At 41.2% G+C, this 8,135-nt stretch overlaps 1 non-coding gene across 1 annotated transcript; it reads right to left on the reverse strand.

Moving 5' to 3' along the window:
* Nucleotides 1–7,095: 7,095 nt before the first annotated feature.
* Nucleotides 7,096–7,176, reverse strand: TRNAL-CAA (transfer RNA leucine (anticodon CAA)). Its single transcript has one exon. It is a non-coding gene; the product is annotated as a tRNA-Leu (tRNA).
* Nucleotides 7,177–8,135: the final 959 nt, after the last annotated feature.

Genomic DNA, 8,135 nt, shown 5'->3' on the forward strand with positions numbered 1-8,135 from the left:
GGCATTTATCAAATTCAGATCTTGAAGAGCTTCTTCTACCTTGGTAGGCTCAAAGCAAAAGACAAAAGAGTGATGTTCAATAAATGAAGCAAGTTTTTGAGATCGAGTCATTACACCCTTTGATGGACTCCCTATGATGAGATTTTGTGGATGAGCTTGTAGTAGAGGTGAGTTTCTTCGATCAACCACTTAAGGGGGAGGTTGTGGAGCATCAACATCTTGTGCTTGTGCCACCATTTGATCATGGGAGACATGAGTATCTTCATTTTCTACTCTCCCATCTTTATCACCATCTTGTGACATATTTTATGAAGAAGGTGGATTGATCACTTGTACATCATCTTCATCATCATTAGGCTTGATGTCTCCAACCGAAATGTTCTTCATAGCCTCCCTCAATGATTCATCACCTACATCATCAAGATTCTCATGTGCTCCTTGGGAGCCGTTAGATTCATCAAATTCCACATCATATGTTTCTTCAACCAAGCCGGTGGCATGATTAAATACTCTATATGCTTTGGACTTTGATGAGTAACCAACAAGAAAACCAATATCACAACATGTTTGAAACTTCCCTAGGTGTTGCCACTTCTTGTAGATGTAGCATTTGCAACCAAACACCCTAAAGAAGGAGACGTCCGGCTTCTTCCCATTGAGCAACTCATAAGGTGTCTTGCCAAAAAACTTTTGAAGGAATAGGTGGTTGGATGCATAGCATGAGGTGTTGATAGCTTCCGCCCATAGAGCTTCGGATGTGTTGTACTCATCAAGCATTGTTCTTGCAAGTGTTATTAGTGTCCAATTTTTTTTCTCTCAACATTTGTAGGTTGTGGAGACTTCATGCTTGATTCCAACTTCATCACAATAGGCTTCAATGTTTGTGTTGTCGAACTCTTTACCATTGTCACTTCTAATCTTCTTAAGCTTCACTTCAAACTCATTTTGTGCTCTCTTGGCAAACTTCTTGAAACATGATGCCACTTCGGATTTGTCATGAAGGAAGAATACCCATGTGTATCTAGAGTAGTCATCAACAATCACAAGACAATAAAGATTTCCTCCGAAACTCTTGTATGTTGTTGGTCCAAATAAGTCCATATGAAGGAGCTCTAGCACTCTTGTTGTTGACATGAAAGCTTTTGTAGGATGAGTGTTTGCAACTTGTTTGCTGGCTTGACATGCACTACAAAGCTTGTCCTTCTCAAACTTCACATCCTTCAACCCTCTCACCAATTCATTCTTCATTAGCTTCTTGAGTGAGCTCATCCCAACATGAGCAAGTCTTCTATGCCATAGCCACCTAAGTGTTGTTTTGATGAATAGGCATGTATTCAAGTTAGCATCTTCGGAGGTGAAGTCTACTAGATATCGGTTGTTGTATCTAAATCCCTTAAATATCGCTTGATCATCATCTTTCTTGGATACAACCACTTCCTTCTCAGTAAATAGGCAGTGAAAGCCAAGATCACACAATTGTCCAATAGATAGCAAGTTGAAACTCAATGAAGCAACATATAGCACATTTGAGATTGAATGATCATTTGATATTACCACTTTGCCCAATCCTTTGACTTTGCCCTTTGAGTTGTCACCAAATGTAATTCTTTCTTGTCCATCTACTTCTTCATCTAGTGATGTGAACATACGAGGATCATCGGTCATATGTTGTGTGCAACCACTATCAATTACCCAATGACTTCCACTAGTCTTGTAGTTCACCTACACATAAGATATCAAGCTTGTTTAGGAACCCAAACTTATTGAGGGCCCTTCACTTTCTCAACAAGTGACTTTGCTACCCAAATTTTCTTAGGCCTATTCTTGTTGGGAGGTCTTAAGAACATAACTTTCATCTTTCCACTAGAGTCCTTTCTAAGCATATAATGAGCATTGAAAGCAAAAGGTCTAACATGCTTGGACAAGGGTTGTGGTGGTGGAGTTTGACACTCATGGGCAAAGTGGCCTTCTTGTCCACACCCAAAACACCTCTTTGGCTTTGGCTTTGACTTTTGTTATTGTTGGTGTTGAGCTTGAGACTTATTCTCTTGATTTGCCAAATATCCAATTCCACTTCTATCCATCTTCATGACGGTGTTCATGAGTAACTCACTTTGAAGATGCTTGCCTCTTGTGAACTTGCTCAATCCAATCTTGAGATGTTCTTTTTCCAACTTGAGCTTCTTGTTCTCTTCTTTGAGTGCATCATCATTTTTCTCTTCCTTGAATCTCTTGTTCTCTTCTTTGAGGTTCTCATTCTCAAGAATCAAATCACCATCATGATCAAGAGTTTCTAACACTATAGTGTTGGTGGTTTTGAGCTCTTCAAGATCTTTCTTGAGCTTTTCATTATCATGCTTGAGCTTGACATACTCATCATAGTTGCCAGTTTCAACCACTTGCTTGCCTTTGCCACTAGATCCTTGCTCAATGCTTTCAATAATTAAATCATCACATGATGTAGCTATATCAATCTTAACAACATTGTTAGTAGCATCATGTGGCTCATTGGATAAAAATTCTTGAGCGATAACAAGATTATCATGATTGATCTTGAGAGTTGTATATTCTTCTTTTAGCATTTTGTAGCTAGTGATGAGCTCTTTATGCATCCCTTCAAGTTTATCATGTTTATCTTTAAGATCTTTCTTAGAAGATTTGAGCTCCTTGAGTTTGGATGACATAGCATCATTTGCTTCTCTAAGCTCAACACTAGTCTTTTCCGCTATATCACATTTAGCTAAAAGAGAATCATTCTTAGCTCTAGTCTTTCTAATGATCTTAGTGTATTGGTTTAACAATTTGATGAGATCATCATATGAAGGTGATTCAAATTCATCATCATCACTATCACTATCACTATCATCATTGTTAGCATGATCATCACCACTATTATCATCATCACTTGATACCTTTCGTTCACCCGTGGCCGTAAGGCATAGGTGTGCAAAGGATGATGGCGGTGGTGTCGGTGAAGATGATAAAGAGTCAATCACAATGGCGGCCACCTTCTTGTTGTCACTACCATCATTGGATGAGCAACTAGACGAATCAATGTCCGTGAGCCAATCACCGATGATGTATGCCTTCCTATTTTTCTTCTTCTTGCCATCTTTCTTCTTGTGTGGCTTGTTTTTCTTCTTCTCATCATTATCTTCATCACTTGAGTCATCTTTCTTGCCCTTGTACTTCTTGTACTTGTATTTCTTTGGCTTGGTGCATTGATGAGCTAGATGACCAAGTTCTCCACAATTGTAGCAATCCATCTCGGAGATTGGCTTCCTTCTAGTGCTAGTGAAGAACTTCTTTTTCTTGCCATCAAACTTGACACCATTCTTGTTGAGCTTCTTTAGCATCTTGGTGGTTCTTCTCACCATGAGAGCAATACTTGCATCATCAACTTCATCATCACTTGAGCTCTCATACTCAATTCTTGCTTTGCCTTTCTCTTGGCTAACCTTGAATGCCAAGTCTTTGTCTTTCTTCTTGGTAGAGGATGGGCCATCTTGTGGTGTAATGTGCATGTACATCTCATGAGCGTTGATCTTTCCTAAGATTTGAGTCGGTGTAGCGGTGGAAAGATTACCTTGATGAAGCACGGTCACAATATGCCCATATTTATCAATGGGGAGGACACTTAAGATTTTTCTTACAAAATCGGATGGTTATATTTGAGTGAGTCCAAGCCCATTGACTTCCTCTACAAGAACATTCAAGCGTGAGTACATTTCATTAACACTCTCTTTAGGAAGCATCTCAAAAGAATTAAGCTTTTTTCATTACGAGATGATAGCGTTCCTCACGCTCGCTATTAGTTCCCTCATGGAGCGCACAAATGTCTGACCATAGTGCATGGACATCCTTGTGGTTCCTCACCCTATTAAACACATCTTTACAAAGGCCTCTAAAGATGCTGTTTCTAGCCTTTGCATTCTATTTTTCATAGTTCACTTCATCGCCTTGAAGGTGCGTGGGATCCCGAGGTTTTGGGAATCCTTGTGAGGCGGCTCTAAGTATTCCAACATCTAGAGCTTTTAAATACGCCTCCATGCGGATTTTCCAACAAGGAAAATCATCTCCCTCAAAGATAGGATGAGGTCCATCCCCGTGAGACATCTTTCTCTAGGCGGTTAAGCCTAAATATGTGAGCACGAGGCTCTAATACCAATTGAAAGGATCAAGATGCCCAAGAGGGGGGGGGGGGGGTGAATTGGACTAATTCTAAAATTCTTTGAAATAATTAAACCCTACACTTAGCCCACTTCTCCCCTTGTGTCTAGAAAGTGTTTCTAATGTTCTACCACACAAAAATTTTGCACCATAAGTTATAATCCTACTCTAACATGGCAATTCTATGAATGTAAAGACAAGAATTGAATTGCTCAAAGTAAATGCTCAAAGTAAAGAGAGAAGGAGAAACACGGCGATGTTTTGCCGAGGTATCAGAGAGTCGCCACTCCCCACTAGTCCTCGTTGGAGCACCCGCGCAAGGGTGTAGCTCCCCCTTATCCGCGCAAGGATCAAGTGCTCTCTATGTGTTGATTCTTCGATACTCCGTCGCGGTGAATCACCCACAACCGCTCACAACTTGAGTTGGGTCATCCACAAGCTCCACTGGATGATCATCAAACTCCCAATCAGCACCAAACCATCTAGGTGATGACGATCACCACGAGTAACAAGTAAGAACTCTCACTTGACCACAACAAGCCTAATGAAAAGGGTGGATGCACACTTGCTACTCTCTTTTCACTAATGAGGCCTCTCTCTTGGATTCTCAAATCTCAATCACCTCACTAGGACCTTGCTCTCCTTGGCACTCTCAAGGGTGTTTCTCGGCTGTTGAAATGAGCAAAAATGATCTCTTGAGTGAATAGAGAAAGTATTTATAACCCCTCATTCAAAACGAACTGTTATGTGCCACTGCGGGGTGACCGGACGCTCCGATCAAAATGACTGGACGCTCCGGTCAGTTCTCCTCGCCACCGAGCGGTTAAGTTATGACCGAACCCTAATCAACGTCCGGTCATAAGAATTGCCCTCTGGAACCTTACTGATGTTGACCGGACTCTGACACCCAGTGTCCGGTCACTTTGCTGCTCAGCGTCTGGTCAGTAGCTGGAACCTGACCAGCGTCCGGTCAGCACTGACCGGACGCGTCTGATCAGGATTCTCCCTCTCTAGAACCTTAATGGAGTTGACTGAACTCTGGCACCCAGCGTCCGGTCATATTTCACTCAGCGTCCGGTCGCATCTAGATGACTTCTCCTTGATCAAATGAACTGACCGAACTCTGCGCCAGCGTCCGATCACACCGAAACCAGTGTCCGGTCAACATTTGACCCTCCATTCACTTCCAACTCGCAATCATATGTGAATGAAGTTTGCTCCAATTGATCTAAGGGCTGTTTAGGAGCTACATAGTGCTAGATTTAACAAGTGTGCACCACACCTAACCCACTAGATTCACCTAAGTCAAGCTACTAGTCCATACCCCCCTTAATAGTACGGTCAAAGGAAAAACAAAGTCATAAACTACTCTAAGTGTCTCTTCAACACCAAACGACACTTAGAACTAGTCTATCCTTAACCTTGTCGTCCATCCTTTGAAAACCGAAACGATTTCCATCATAGGGGCATGATAACCATGATTGCCCAATCAATTGCCATTACCATGACCTAACTTAATTACATCTGCAAAACACACGTTAGTCACAGTAATCTCGTATTGTCATTAATCACCGAAACCCAACTAGGGGCCTAGATGTTTTCAGGTGACCGTGGGCATCCAACTCCGCGTCAGCGTGTTTCATATGTTTCATCTGGATGTTGCATATGTTTCATCTGAATATTGTATGTGTTGTAACGACTAGCGGATCTACAGTATTTTATCAGGGTCCGCCTACCCCGATGATCTTCCGTGAACACCAGATATCCTCCGTTCTGCCACCAGCTAAGACCCCAGTAAAATTCGAAGTCGACCCCGGCGATAACTGTCAGCCCCCAAGAGAATGCGTCGTGTTTCATTTGCTAAAGGCCGATAAGCCACAAAGCCCGCTGCCTGGCATGAACGTGGAGTTGTGTTCTCATGGCCTCAAGCTATTAAGCAGACACGCGACCCAAAAGGCCCAAAGCCTTACCGCTCGATTGCTATCCGCCTCTCCTGGAGACTCGCCGAAGACACCGCGAGAGCAGCCGACGATGTTGTATAACTAGTGCAGGGCGCGCGCCATCGCGCGCACATGCAGGCACAAATTTGAAGAATGAACAGCGTGGTGATGGATGGGTCAGTGAGATTATTTCATAGATGCTCAGCAGACCAAGCAAATAATATGAGTAAGAGTAACATAGATACGAAGCTAAAAGCCATTTGCATAATTTTGTACTGTATATTACCAGTTCATTGCACCTGCATAACATAAAGTGTGAATCCAACAGCCTAGCTGGCTCTGTACTTGCCCTGTGAACATCTTCAGATAATGATACCATCCTGGGAAGAACAGAAGGTTGAACCAGAGGAGGTTGCAGTGCATCTAGTTGCGGCAATGATGCAACGACATATGCAAAACTGACCTACACATAAAATTGTTCGGTTCTGAGACCTGTATATATTCACTGCAACCTGTATTTTTCTAAGAACCAGCATGCTGCAAACATATATGTATACTTCCGTATAACTATATTGTTGTCCGAGTATTATAATTATAGAAGACTATAGATCAAATTACAAGCCCAAAGCCCTATATGGGTTTCTATAAATGCCACATCCCACAAAACAGTGCAATTAGTAAATTGCAGTGGCTTAAAGAGTTGCATACATATTTTATATAGGGTACTGAGGCCACTGAATCATATGTTTCCTTTGACTTAGAGGTGATACGGTCAGCTAATCTTGTAATCTCAGTTGCTGACACGTTGACTTGAGCAGCAAACCCTGGAAGCTCTGCAACCACTCAAAATTCAAAAGAAACATGCTGTAGTAGAAACACAGACAGAAAAGCACTATATTACCTATGGTTAAGGACCTCAGAAGATAGAGGAGAGCGCCAGGCGCACATTTCCGGAATACTTCTACAGGGAGCATTCTCCGTTTTATGCCTTGAAGAGGACTCGAACCTCCACGCTTTTTAGCACGAGATTTTGAGTCTCGCGTGTCTACCATTTCACCATCAAGGCATCTTGAAAGTGAATCGTATTCCATGAATATGAGATATGAAGAAGTAATCCAACAATACCTTACAATTCAACCAACAATCAGAATAGATGCAAACCACATTTGTGCACATTCCCCTGGTCTGCTAGTTCCAACTGTAAATCGAATAGGTGTGTAGATGATCAAACTTTTAAACGGTTGGGCAAGTCAATTTAAAAACTCATAGAAGCTCATATAAGGATAATTGACACAGCTGAGCGAATACTCCATGTATCCATTGTATTATAGACTAAGGCTTTATCAAAACCTAGATGGATGGGCAAGAAAATAAAAGAAACAGAGATCATGAAACAATAATTACGTAGCTAAATCACTACTCCATAGACTGACTGGTCCATAGTCAAGTAAAATCCATATTGATTGAATTGGTTGATGAAAAAGGGCAACAACCTGAGAAATAAAGCAAAGAAGACTCCAGACTATTGCGTAAGGGTGAAAATGAATTCCTTGAATCTATAAGTAGTACTGCAATAAATTTGGCTGGACATTGTATCCCTTCCATATATATTGGCAGTATGACTAAGACACTATTTTGTTAAAGGAAAAAAACTTGAGAGGTCTGGCTAATAAAATGTTTCATACATCCTAAGACGCTGTGAGATGGCAAGACTAGGCTATATGTTTTAGTTTAAATGCGGGAACTAATATGTATAAATCACGTATCATTATTCCAAATAACAAATCTTCCAGGAAAAATAAGCGCAATTATCAAAATATCAAAATCCATGTTTTCAGGTCTTTGATGCCTAGGATCATCTATCTATTTGCAGTACTCAGGAAGCCTATAACTAAAATAACCATGTTATCTGCAACTACATATAGCGGCATAACTATTCAAAATTAGTTTAAAGATCAAATATGAACAGATGCAAAACTAAAGAAGCAACATGGCCAACTGCTGTCCTGTTGAAGTTTCATATAA

Source organism: Miscanthus floridulus, chromosome 10, assembly GCF_019320115.1.
Source record: "Miscanthus floridulus cultivar M001 chromosome 10, ASM1932011v1, whole genome shotgun sequence".
NCBI classification, from domain to species: Eukaryota; Viridiplantae; Streptophyta; class Magnoliopsida; order Poales; family Poaceae; genus Miscanthus; species Miscanthus floridulus.